Genomic DNA, 14,480 nt, shown 5'->3' on the forward strand with positions numbered 1-14,480 from the left:
CCGATAGCACCCGAAACTTTTCCGGTGACCAAAACAGGACTTCCCATATATAAATTTTTACCTCCGGACCATTCCGGAACTCCTCGTGACGTCCGGGATCTCATCCGGGACTCCGAACAACATTCGGTAACCACGTATATCTATTCCCTATAACCCTAGCGTCATCGAACCTTAAGTGTGTAGACCCTACGGGTTCGGAACCATGCAGACATGACCGAGACAACTCTCCGACCAATAACCAACAGCGGGATCTGGATACCCATGTTGGCTCCCACATGTTCCACGATGATCTCATCGGATGAACCACAATGTCAAGGATTCAATCAATCCCGTATACAATTCCCTTTGTCTATCGGTATAGTACTTGCCCGAGATTCAATCGTCAGTATCTTGATACCTTGTTCAATCTCGTTACCGGCAAGTATCTTTACTCGTTCCGTAACACATCATCCCGCGATCAACTCCTTGATCACATTGTGCACATTATGATGATGTCCTACCGAGTGGGCCCAGAGATACCTCTCCGTCACACGGAGTGACAAATCCCAGTCTTGATTCGTGCCAACCCAACAGACACTTTCGGAGATACCCGTAGTGCACCTTTATAGCCACCCAGTTACGTTGTGATGTTTGGTACACCCAAAGAATTCCTACGGTATACAAGAGTTGCACAATCTCATGGTCCAAGGAAAAAATACTTGACATTTAGAAAAGCTTTAGCATACGAACTACACAATCTTGTGCTAGGCTTAGGATTGGGTCTTGTCCATCACAGCATTCTCCTAATGATGTGATCCCGTTATCAATGACATCCAATGTACATGGTCAGGAACCATGACCATCTGTTGATCAACGAGCTAGTCAACTAGAGGATCACTAGGGACATGTTGTGGTATATGTATTCACACATGTATTGTGGTTTCCGGTCAATACAATTATAGCATGAATAATAGACAATTATCATGAAAAAGGAAATACAATAATAACCATTTTATTATTGCCTCTAGGGCATATTTCCAATAGTCTCCCACTTGCACTAGAGTCAATAATCTATTTCACATCACTATGTGATTGTAATGAATCAACACCCATGGGGTTTGATCATATCTTGCTTGTGAGAGAGTTTATTAGTCAACAGATCTGAACCTTTCGGATCCGTGTGTGCTTTGCAAATCTCTATGCCGTCTCCTAGATGCAGCTACCATGCTCTATTTGGAGCTTTTCCAAATAATTGTTCTACTATATGAATCCGGTTTACTACTCAGAATAATCCGGATTAGTGTCAAAGTTTGCATCGGTGTAACCCTTTACAATGAACTCTTTTACCACCTCCATAATCGAGAAAATTTCCTTAGTCCACTAGTTACTAAGGATAAGTTTGACCACTGTCCTGTGATCCATTCCGGGATCACTCTTGTACCCCATGACTGACTCATGGCAAGGCACACTTTCGGTGAGGTACACAACATAGCATACTATAGAGCCTACGTCTGAAGCATAGGGGACGACCTTCGTCCTTTCTCTCTCTTCTGCCGTGGTCATGTCTTGAGTCTTACTCAATACTCACACCATATAACACAGCCAAGAACTCCTTCTTTGCTGATCTATTTTGAACTCCTTCAAAATCTTGTCACGGTGTGTATTCATTTGAAAGTACTATTAAGCATTTTGATCTATCCTTATAGATCTTGATGCTCAATGTTCAAGTAGCTTAATCCAGATTTTCCATTGAAAAACACTTTTCAAACAACCCTATATGCTTTCCAGAAATTCTACATCATTTCCGATCAACAATATGTCAACAACATATACTCATCAGAAATGCTATAGTGCTCCCACTCACTTCTTTGGAAATACAAGTTTCTCATAAACTTTGTATAAACCCAAAATCTTTGATCATCTCATCAAAGCGTATATTCCAACTCCGAGATGCTTACTCCAGTCCTTAGAAGGATTGCTGGAGCTTTGCACACTTGTTAGCATCTTTCAGGATTGACAAAACCTTCTGGTTGTATCACATACAACCTTTCCTCAAGAATAACATCGAGGAAACAATGGTTTTTTTACATCCTATCTGCAAGATTTCATAAATCATGCAGTAATTGCTAATATAATTCCAACAGACTCTTAGCATCGCCACGAGTGAGAAAGTCTCATCGTAGTTAACTCCTTGGACTTGTCGGAAAACATCTTAACGACAAGTTGAGCTTTCTTAATGGTGATACTTACCATCATTGTCCGTCTTCCTTTTAAGATCCATCTGTACCCAACAGCCTTACGACCATCAAGTAGTTCTTCCAAAGTACAAACTTTGTTTTCATACATGGATCCTCTCTCGGATTTTATAGCCTCTAGCCATTTGTCGGAATCCGGGCCCACCATCGCTTCTCCATAGCTCGTAGGTTCATTGTTGTCTAGCAACATGACCTCCAAGACAGGATTACCATACCACTCTGAAGTAGTACGCGTCCTTGTCGTCCCATGAGGTTTGGTAGTGACTTGATCCAAAGTTTCATGATCACTGTCATCAACTTCCACTTCAATTGGTGTAGGTGCCATAGGAACAACTTCCTGTGCCCTGCTACACACTGGTTGAAGTGATGGTTCAATAACCTTATCAAGTCTCCACCATCCTCCCACTCAATTCTTGTAGGAGAAACCTTTCCTCGAGAAAGGACCCATTTCTAGAAACAATCACTTTTGCTTCCGGATCTGAAATAGGAGGTATACCCAACTGTTTTTGGGTTTCCTATGAAGATGTTATTTATCCTCTTTGGGTTCAAGCTTATCTGGCTGAAACCTTTTCACATAAGCGTCGCAGCCCCAAACTTTTAAGAAACGACAGCTTAGGTTTCTCTAAACCACAGTTCATACGCTGTCATCTCAACGGAATTACGTGGTGCCCTCTTTAAAGTGAATGTGGTTGTCTCTAATGCTTGACCCATAAACGATAGTGACAATTTGATAAGAGACATCATGGCATGCACCATATCCAATAGGGTGCAGCTATGATGTTCGGACACACCATCACACTATGGTGTTCCAGGCGGTATTTAGTTGTGAAACAATTTCCACAAGGTCTTAATTGTGTACCAAACTCGTAACTCAGATATTCATCTCTATGATCATATCATAGACATTTTATCCTCTTGTCACGACGATCTTCAACTTCACTCTGAAATTACTTGAACCTTTCAATAATTCAGACTTGTGTTTCATCAAGTAAATATCCTCAGCATCTACTCAAATCATCTGTGAAGTAAGAACACAACGATATCCACTACGTGCCTCGACACTCATTGGACAGCACACATCAAAATGTATTACTTCCAACAAGTTGCTCTCTTGTTCAATCTTACTGAAAAACGAGGCTTTTCAGTCATCTTGCCCATGTGGTATGATCTGCATGTCTCAAGTGATTTAGAATCAAGTGAGTCCAAACGATCCATCTGCATGGAGTTTCTTCATGCGCACATACCAATAGACATGGTTCGCATGTCTTAAACTTTTCAAAAATGAGTGAGTCCAAAGATCCATCAACATGGAGCTTCTTCATGCGTTTTATACCAATATGACTCAAATGGCAGTGCCGCAAGTATGTGGTACTATCATCACTATCTTATATCTTTTGGCATGAACATGTGTATCACTACGATCGAGATTCAATAAACCATTCATTTTAGGTGTGAGACCATTGAAGGTATTATTCAAATAAACAGAGTAACTATTATTCTCCTTAAATTAATGACCGTATTGCGATAGACATAATCCAATCATGTCTATGATCAATGCAAACACCAAATAACAATTATTTAGGTTTATCACCAATCTCGATGGTAGAGGGAGTATGCGATGCTTGATCTCATCAAGCTTGGAAACACTTCCAACACATATCGTCATCTCACCTTTAGCTAGTCTACGTTTATTCCGCAGCTTTTATTTCGAGTTACCAACACTTAGCAACCGAACCGGTATCTAATACCCTGGTGCTACTAGGAGTACAAGTAAAGTACACATTTATTATAATGTATATCCAATATACTTCTGTCAACCTTGCCTGCCTTCTTATCTACCAAGTATCTAGGGTGGTTCTGCTTTAGTGTCCGTTCCTCTCATTACAGAAGCACTTAGTCTCGGGTTTGGGTTCAACCTTGGGTTTTCACTAAAGCAGCAACTGTTTTGCCGTTTCATGAAGTATCCCTTCTTGCCCTTGCCCTTCTTGAAACTATGGTTTTACTAACCATCAACAATTGATGCTCCTACTTGATTTCTACTTTCGCAGTGTCGAACATCGCGAATAGCTCAAGGATCATCATATCTATCCCTGTTATGTTAGAGTTCATCACGAAGCTCTAGTAGCTTAGTGGCAATGTCTTTGGAGAAACATCACTATCTCATCTGGAAGATTAACTCCCACTCGATTCAAGTGATTGTTGTACCCAGACAGTCTGAGTACAAGCTCAACGGTTGATCTTTTCTCCCTTAGTTTGAAGGTTAAGAAACTTGTCGGAGGTCTCATACTTCTTGACGTGGGCACGAGCCTGAAATCCCAATTTCAGCTCTTGGAACATCTCATATGTTCTGCAACATTTCAAAAAATGTCTTCGGTGCCTCAATTCTAAACCATTTAACATTACCCACTGAACTATCACGTAGTCATCAAAACGTGTATGTCAGATGTTCGCAACATCCACAAACGACGTTCGAGGTTCAACACACCGAGTGGTGCATTAAGGACATAAGCCTTCTACGTAGCAATGAGGACAATCCTCAGTTTACGGACCCAGTCCGCATAATTGCTACTATCAACTTTCAACTAAATTTTCTCTAGGAACATATCTAAAACAGTAGAACTAAAGCACGAGCTACGACATAATTTGCAAAAACCTTTTGACTATGTTCAGGATAATTAAGTTCATCTAATGAACTCCCACTCAGATAGACATCCCTTTAGTCATCTTAAGTGATACATTATCTGAGTCAACTAGGTCGTGTCCGATCATCATGTGAGACGGACTAGTCATCATCGGTGAACATCTTCATGTTGATCGTATCCACTATACGACTCATGTTCGACCTTTCGGTCTCTTGTGTTCCGAGGCCATGTCTCTACATGCTAGGCTCCTCAAGTCAACCTAAGTGTTTTGCATGTGTAAATCTGTCTTACACCCGTTGTATGTAAACGTTAGAATCTATCACACCCGATCATCACGTGGTGCATTGAAACAACGAACTTTCGCAACGGTGCACAGTTAGGGGGAACACTTTCTTGAAATTATTATGAGGGATCATCTTATTTACTACCGTCGTTCTAAGCAAATAAGATGCATAAACATGATAGACATCACATGCAATCAAATAGTGACATGATATGGCCAATATCATTTTGCTCCTTTTGATCTCCATCTTTGGGGCTCCATGATCATCATCGTCACCGGCATGACACCATGATCTCCATCATCATGATCTCCATCATCGTGTCTCCATGAAGTTATCTCGCCAACTATTACTTCTACTACTATGGCTAATGGTTTAGCAATGAAGTAAAGTAATTACATGGTGTTATTCAGTGACACGCGGGTCATACAATAAATAAAGACAACTCCTATGGCTCCTGCCGGTTGTCATACTCATCGACATGCAAGTCGTGATACCTATTACAAGAACATGATCAATCTCATACATCACATATCATTCATCACATTCTTTTGGCCATATCACATCACATAGCATACCCTGCAAAAACAAGTCAGACGTCCTCTGATTGTTGTTTGCATGTTTTACGTGGATGCTATGGGTTTCTAGCAAGAACATTTCTTACCTACGCAAAAGCCACAACGTGATATGCCAATTGCTATTTACCCTTCATAAGGACACTTTTCATCGAATCCGATCCGACTAAAGTGGGAGAGACTGGCACCCGCTAGCCACCTTATGCAACAAGTGCATGTCAGTCGGTGGAACCCGTCTCACGTAAGAGTACGTGTAAGGTCGGTCCGGGCCGCTTCATCTCACAATGCCACTGAATCAAGATAAGACTAGTAACGGTAAGAAAATTGAACAAATCATCGCCCACAACTACTTTGTGTTCTACTCGTGCATAGAATCTACGCATAGACCTAGCTCATGATGCCACTGTAGGAGAATGTAGCAGAAATTCAAAATTTTCCTATGAGTCACCAAGATCTATCTATGGAGAGACTAGCAACGAGAGAGGGGAGTGCATCTACATACCCTTGTAGATCGCAAAGCGGAAGCGCTCAAGAGAATGGGGTTGAGGGAGTCGTACTCGTCGTGATCCAAATCACCAAAGATCCTAGTGCCGAACGGACGGCACCTCTACGTTCAACACACGTGCATCCCAGCGACGTCTCCCGTGCCTTGATCCAGCAAGGACAGAGGGAGAGGTTGGGGAAGACTCCGTCCAGCAGCAGCACAACGGCGTGATGGTGGTGGAGGAGCGTGGCACTCCAGCAGGGCTTCGCCAAGCACCGCAAAAGACGAGGAGGGAGAGCTGCGCCAAGAGGGAGAGGTTCTCATGTTTATGGCAGCCCCAAACCCCCACTATATATAGGGGAAAGGGAGGGGCTGTGCCCCCACCTAGGTTTTCACCCCTAGGGGTGGCGGCCAGCCCTAGATCCCATCTAGGGGGGCGGCCAAGGGGGAGAGAGGGGGCGTACCACTAGGTGGGCCTTAGGCCCATCTGAGCCTAGGGTTTCCCCCCTTTCCCTTCTCTCTTCGCCTTGGGCCTGGTGGGGGGGCGCACCAGCCCACCTGGGGGTGGTCCCCTCCCACACTTGGCCGACGCAGCCCTCTGGGGTCGGTGGCCCCACCTGGTGGACCCCCGGGACCCTCCCGGTGGTCCCGGTACGTTACCGATAGCACCCGAAACTTTTCTAGTGACCAAAACAGGACTTCCCATATATAAATCTTTACCTCCGGACCATTCCGGAACTCCTCGTGATGTCCGGGATCTCATCCGGGACTCCGAACAACATTTGGTAACCACGTATATCTATTCCCTATAACCCTAGCGTCATCGAACCTTAAGTGTGTAGACCCTACGGGTTCGGGAACCATGCAGACATGACCGAGACAACTCTCCGGCCAATAACCAACAGCGGGATCTGGATACCCATGTTGGCTCCCACATGTTCCATGATGATCTCATCGAATGAACCACAATGTCAAGGATTCAATCAATCCCGTATACAATTCCCTTTGTCTACCGGTACAGTACTTGCCCGAGATTCAATTGTCGGTATCTCAATACCTTGTTCAATCTCGTTACCGGCAAGTCTGTTTACTCGTTCCGTAACACATCATCCCACGATCAACTCCTTGATCACATTGTGCACATTATGATGATGTCCTACCGAGTGGGCCCAGAGATACCTCTCCGTCACACGGAGTGACAAATCCTAGTCTTGATTCATGCCAACCCAACAGACACTTTCGGAGATACTCGTAGTGCACCTTTATAGCCACCCAGTTACGTTGTGACGTTTGGTACACCCAAAGCATTCCTACGGTAACCGGGAGTTGCACAATCTCATGGTCTAAGGAAAAAATACTTGACATTTAGAAAAGCTTTAGCATACGAACTACACGATCTCGTGCTAGGCTTAGGATTGGGTCTTTTGTATCACATCATTCTCCTAATGATGTGATGTCATTATCAATGACATCCAATGTCCATGGTCAGGAAACCATGACCATCTGTTGATCAACGAGCTAGTCAACTAGAGGCTCACTAGGGACATGTTGTGGTCTATGTATTCACACATGTATTGCGGTTTCCGATCAATACAATTATAGCATGAATAATAGACAATTATCATGAACAAGGAAATACAATAATAACCATTTTATTATTGCCTCTAGGGCATATTTCCAACAATCCATAAGGTCAATATGAACTCTTTTATTCTTTTTGTTCTTTCTATTTCTCATGATCATAGCAAGATAGTAAAGCCCTTGACTCAACACTAACCTTTATTATAGATAGCTCACGGACTCGATTACATAAAAGGATCACAAGGCAAAACTCAAAACTAATTCATACCAAAACTTCAATCTACTAGATCAATATATTACTTAAAAGGATTGAACTAAGTAAAACCGTAAATATAGGAGTGTGATGGTGACACGATACCGGGGCACCTCCCCCAAGCTTGGCAGTTGCCAAGGGGAGTGCCCATACCCATGTGATTATGTCTTCGGAGGTGGTGAAGTAGGGGTTGTCGATGATTTAGGCTTGTCTCTCAGCTTGCGCTTGAGAATGGAATTTTACTCCCTTAGATCATCGATCTCCCGCTCGAGGCTTAATACTCTTTTGCACAATTCCTGTTTGTTTTCATGCAAGAGACGAAATAAACTCGATCTTGGGACTCTTTGCTCTATCAGGAAGGCTTGACTTTTTAAACTCCACGTGCATATCCCCCGGTTGAGGTAATGGGACTTCGTCTTCGTCTGAGCTCGTCTCCTCCTTTCCTTAGGCTCATAGTCTTCTTCTTCCTTAGTGGTCCAGCCACAATGGTCCAAGTCCCCGTAGACTTTAGGGTTTGCAAGGTACTCAGCCACATAGCTTTCTCCCTCCGAATCCTGAGATGACATGTAGCTCAAATCTGCGACAGAAACAGCTCGAGACAAAGACAGAAGATTTTTGCGTGATATGGTGGTCAAAACCTTTGGGAGATTATATAATGAATTTTTACCAAACAAAATACGTAATTGGTACGTCCCCAACGTATCTATAATTTTTGATTGTTCCATGCTATTATATTACCTGTTTTGGATGTTTATGGGCTTTATTTTACACATTATTATCATTTTTGGGACTAACCTACTAACTTGAGGCCCAGCCCATATTGCTTTTTTTGCCTATTTCAGTATTTCGAAGAAAAGGAATATCAAATGGAATCCAAACGGAATGAAACCTTCGGAAGCGTGATTTTTGGAACGAACGTGATCCAGAGGACTTGTAGTGCAAGTCAAGAAGCAGCCGAGGCGGCCATGAGAGGGTAGGCCCCCCCTATAGGGCGCGCCCCCTGTCTCATGGGCCCCTCGGGCGGCCACCAACATACTTCTTCCTCCTATATAAGCCTACATACCCCAAAAACATCCTGGGAGCCACCGAAGAAATATTTCCGCCACTGTAACCTTCTATATCCGTGAGATCCCATCTTGGAGCCGTCGCCGGTGTTCTGCCGGAGGGGGAATCCACAACGGAGGGCTTCTACATCAACACCATAGCCCTTCCAATGAGTTGTGAGTAGTTTACCACAGACCTTCGGGTCCATAGTTATTAGCTAGATGGCTTCTTCTCTCTTTTTGGATCTCAATACAATGTTCTCCCCCTCACTTGTGGAGATCTATTCGATGTAAACTATTTTTGCGGTGTGTTTGTCGAGATCCGATGAATTGTGGGTTTATGATCAAGTGTATCTATGAATAATATTTGATTCTTCTCTGAATTCTTTTATGTATGATTGAGTTATCTTTGCAAGTCTCTTCGAATTATCGGTTTGGTTTGGCCTACTAGATTGATCTTTCTTGCCATGGGAGAAGTGCTTAGCTTTGGGTTCAATCTTGCGGTATTCTTACCCAGTGACAGAAAGGGTTGCAAGACATGTATTGTATTGTTTCCATCGAGGATAAAAAGATGGGGTTTATATCATATTGCTTGAGTTTATGCCTCTACATCATGTCATCTTGCTTAATGTGTTACTCTGTTCTTATGAACTTAATACTCTAGATGCATGCTGGATAGCGGTCGATATGTGGAGTAATAGTAGTAGATGCAGGCACGAGTCGGTCTACTTGTTGCGGACGTGATGCCTATATACATGATCATTCCTAGATAATCTCATAATTATTCGACTTTCTATCAATTGCTCAACAGTAATTTGTTCACCCACTGTAATACTTATGCTACCTTGAGAGAAGCCTCTAGTGAAACCTATGGCCCCCGGGTCTATCTCTTATCATATTTGCTTCCAATCTACTTTTATTTGCATCTTTATTTTCTGCATCTATATTATAAAATACCAAAAATATATTTATCTTATCATATTATCTCTATTAGATCTCACTTTCACAAGTGGCCGTGAAGGGATTGACAACCCCTTTATTGCGTTGGTTGTGAGTTCTTTGTTTGTTTGTGTAGGTTCGTGGGACTTGTGAGGAGCCTCCTACTGGATTGATACCTTGGTTCTCAAAAACTGAGGGAAATACTTATGCTACTATTGCTGCATCACTCTTTCCTCTTCAAGGAAAACCAACGCAAGCTCAAGACGTAGCAATAAGGATTTCTGGCGCCGTTGCCGAGGAGGTCTTCGCTCAAGTCAAGACATACCAAGTACCCAGCACAAACTCATCTCCCTCGCATTTACATTATTTTCCATTTTCCTCTCATTTTCCTCTCCCCCACTTCACCCTTGTCGTTTTATTCGCCCTTCTTCTGTTCGTCTTTTTGCTTTGATGTCTTACTTGGCCCGTTTGCTCGTTTGGTTGGAATAGTTGTTTATTTATTGCTAAACAGAGAACTTAAGATCTATGGATCCTCATCCGCTTGCTAATCTTTTTAAGAGATCCAATTATGATGAACCAATTGCTAGTGAGTTTTGTGCACTAGATTATCTTTATGAAGCTTTGCTAAAAATTGTGAATCTGAAAATTATGATGATGAAATTTATGAAGAGATTCACGATAACTCCTTGAATAAAAAGCATGATTGCAATGATTTTCCTATAAATTCTCTTGATGTCAATTGTGCTAATACTGTGCAAAACCTTAAGCTTGGGGATTCTAGTTTTGCTATGTCTACTACTTGTTTCAATGATCATGATTGGGGTGATTCTTCTTATAACCTAGAAAATTTATTTAAGCCCCATGATAAATATGAGATTTATAATAGTGTTTGCAATAATATTCAAAGTGGGTTTGGAAGAGTGTCATCTTTAGATCCCACATATTTGGAGTATGTTCAATCTTATGATATTTTTGATAAAAGTGGGTTCGGAAAGGTCATGACTTTAGTTAATGTTAATCCCACTATCTTGGAAGAGTGTCAACTTTGCATGCATGTGAATAATGTTGAGAATATGTTTTGTGATAGCTATTTTGTTGAATTTGCCTATGATCCTACATTTAATTATTATGAGAGAGGAAAATATGGTCGTAGAAATTTTTATCTTATTAAATTACCTCTCATCATGTTGAGATTCTTATCGTCTCTTTCCGCTTCCTTGCATATGCTAGTTCTTGATTGCCTTGAAAATTTGTTTGCTTATAATATGCCTATGAATAGGAAGTATGTTAGACTTAGATGTCTTTGTCACGTGTTTCATGATGCTCTCTTTATGCTTCAATTCTTGTCTTTCATGTGAGCATCATTGAAATCTCAATGTCTAGCTAAAAAGGCTTTAAAGAAAAGCGCTTGTTGGGAGACAACCCAATATTTTTCCTTGTTGTTATTCAATAAATTTTGCATATACTTTCTGTTTAGATGTGTTTTTTCTTTTAATTAGTGTTTGTGCCATGTAGAACCTATAGGATAACCTATGATGATAGTTGATTGGATTCTGCTGAAAAACAGAAACTTTGCGCTCACGAGAATTTTTTTAATAAATCACAGAAACGTGCTTTTGCATTGATTATTTTTTCTGCTGTTCAATAAAAAAATTGTACAGTATGTGCTATTTTGGTAGGATTTTTAGAGTTCAGAAGTTTGCGTTAGTTACAGATTGCTATAGACTGTTCTGTTTTTGACAGATTCTGTTTTTCGTGTGTTGTTTGCTTATTTTGATGCATCTATGGCTAGTATGTAAAGGTATGAACCATAGAGAACTTGGAATACAGTAGGTTTAACACCAAATAAATAAAGAATGAGTTCATTACAGTACTCTATGTGGTGGTTTTGTTTTCTTTCACTAATGGAGCTTATAAGATTTCCTGTTGAGTTTTGTGTTGTGAAGTTTTCAAGTTTTGGGTAAAGCTTTTACGGACTATGGAATAAGGAGTGGCAACATCCTAAGCTTGTGGATGCCCATGGCACCCCAAGAGCCAAAAGCCTAAGCTTGGGGATGCCCCGGGAGGCATCCCCTCTTTCGTCCTCGTTCATTGGTAACTTTACTTGGACCTATATTTTTATTCGCCACATGATATGTGTTTTTCTTGGAGCGTCGTGTATTATATTAGTCTTTGCTTTTTAGTTTACCACAATCATCCTTGCTGTACAAACCTTTTGGGAGAAGCCTATTTGATTAGAATTTGCTAGAATACTCTATGTGCTTCGCTTATATCTTTTGAGCTTGATAGTTTTTACTCTAGTGCTTCACTTATATCTTTTAGAGCATGGCGGTGGATTAATTTTGAAGAAATTGCTAGTCTCTCATGCTTCACTTATATTGTTTTGAGAGTCTTTTAGAACAGCATGGTATTTTCTATGGTTACAAATTTGGTCCTAGAATGATGAACATCCAAGTTGGGTATAATAAAACTATCATAAAAAGTGCATTAAACACTAGGATCAATTTGATGCTTGATAATTGTTTTGAGATATAAAGGTAGTAATGTTAGGGTCATGCTAGTGGATAATTATGAAATTGAGAAATATTTTTGTTGAAGTTGGCAAGTCCCGTAGCATGCACGTATGGTGAAAGTTGTGTGACAAATTTGTTGCATGAGGTGTTCTTTTGATTGTCTTCCTTATGAGTGGCAGTCGGGGACGAGCGATGGTCTTTTCCTACCAATCTATCCCTCTTGGGGCATGCGTAGTAGTACTTTGCTTTGAGGGCTAAGTAGACTTTTGCAATAAGTATATGAGTTCTTTATGACTAATGTGAGTCCATGATATACGCACACTCATCCTTCCACTTTGCTAGCTTTTCTTATTACCGCGCAACTTTCGCCGGTATCATGAACCCATTATTTGCCTTCCTCAAACAGCCACCATACCTACCTATTATGGCATTTCCATAGCCATTCCGAGATATATTGCCATGCAACTTTCCACCGTTCCGTTTACTATGACATGTTTCATCATTGTCATATTGCTCTTTGCTTGATCATGTAGTTGACATCGTATTTGTGGCAAGGCCACCTTCATAATTTTCATACATGTCGCTATTGATTCATTGCATATCCCGGTACACCGTCGGAGGCATTCATATAGAGTCATATCTTGTTCTAGCTTTGAGTAGTAATTTTTGAGTTGTAAATCAATAAAAGTGTGATGATCTTCATTATTAGAGCATTGTCCTAGTGAGGAAAGGATGATGAAGACTACGATTCCCCCACAAGTCGGGATGAGACTTCGGACTTTATAAAAATAAAAGAGGCCAAAGAAGCCCACCAAAAAGAAAAGAAAAAGGAAAGGAAAAAAGGAAAAAAGAAAACAAAGGAAATAAAAAGAAAAAAAAGAAAAGGAAAAAAATAAAATGAGAGAAAAAGAGAGAAGGGACAATTGCTACTATCTCTTTTTTCCATACTTGTGCTTCAAAGTAGCACCATGATCTTCATGATAGAGAGTCTCCTATGTTGTCACTTTCATATACTAGTGGGAATTTTTCATTATAGAACTTGGCTTGTATATTCCAATGATGGGCTTCCTCAAAGTGCCCTACACTACAAAAAAAAGACACATCCGTGAAATTTTGGGCGGAACGAAAAAAAATTTTGTCATACATATGACACTTCTATGACGATAATTGTGACAAAACCCGGTATCATCATAGATGTGGTGGGCTCCTACTTCTATGACAAAAAATCATGACAGAAAATGGGATTTTCGTCCTGGGCGGGCCGGAGACGCAGCTGCATGACATTCTTTGGGTCGTCCATGACGGAAAAAAACCATGGTAGAAGCGAGGGGGAGGAAAATTTTGGGGAGTTGCCAGTTACGGTGGGAGGTCGGGGGCCGAGCGATGCGCGTTTCTCTCATACGTACACGCGTGTGTGTGCGAGGCGTTGGCTCTAACTGAAGCCGAGCGAGGCGTTGGGCTCTAACTGAACCCTAGCGATTGCACTGTAGGCTACGCGTTACTGAACCCGAGCGATCGATCGATGGCTGTTAACTGAACCCGATGGAGCGATTCCTTCGCTACTGCTGCTAACTGAAGCCGATCGATTGGATGAATAGTGAGTGTTGCGGGGGGGGTGGATGAACAGTGAGCGGTGGCGTTGCCTCTGGATGAACAGGAACCCGTGGTGTGGAGGGCTGGATGAATAGTAGACGATGGAGGGGTGGCCGTGGAGGCGTGGTTGAACAAGACCCCGTGGTGTGGAGGGCTGGATGAACAATAGACGGTGGAGGGGTGCCCGTGGAGGGGTGGTTGAACAGTAGCCGGTGCAGTAGCGCGTGGTGGAGGCTGGATGAACAGGAGCCCGTGGAGGCTGGAGGAGGTCGACGGTAGCCCGTGGAGGCTGGAGGAGGTCGACGGTGGAGATGAACAGTATCCCGTGGAGTCCCGTTTTGC

The sequence above is a fragment of the Triticum aestivum genome, chromosome 4B (genome assembly GCF_018294505.1).
Source record: "Triticum aestivum cultivar Chinese Spring chromosome 4B, IWGSC CS RefSeq v2.1, whole genome shotgun sequence".
Taxonomy (NCBI): Eukaryota; Viridiplantae; Streptophyta; class Magnoliopsida; order Poales; family Poaceae; genus Triticum; species Triticum aestivum.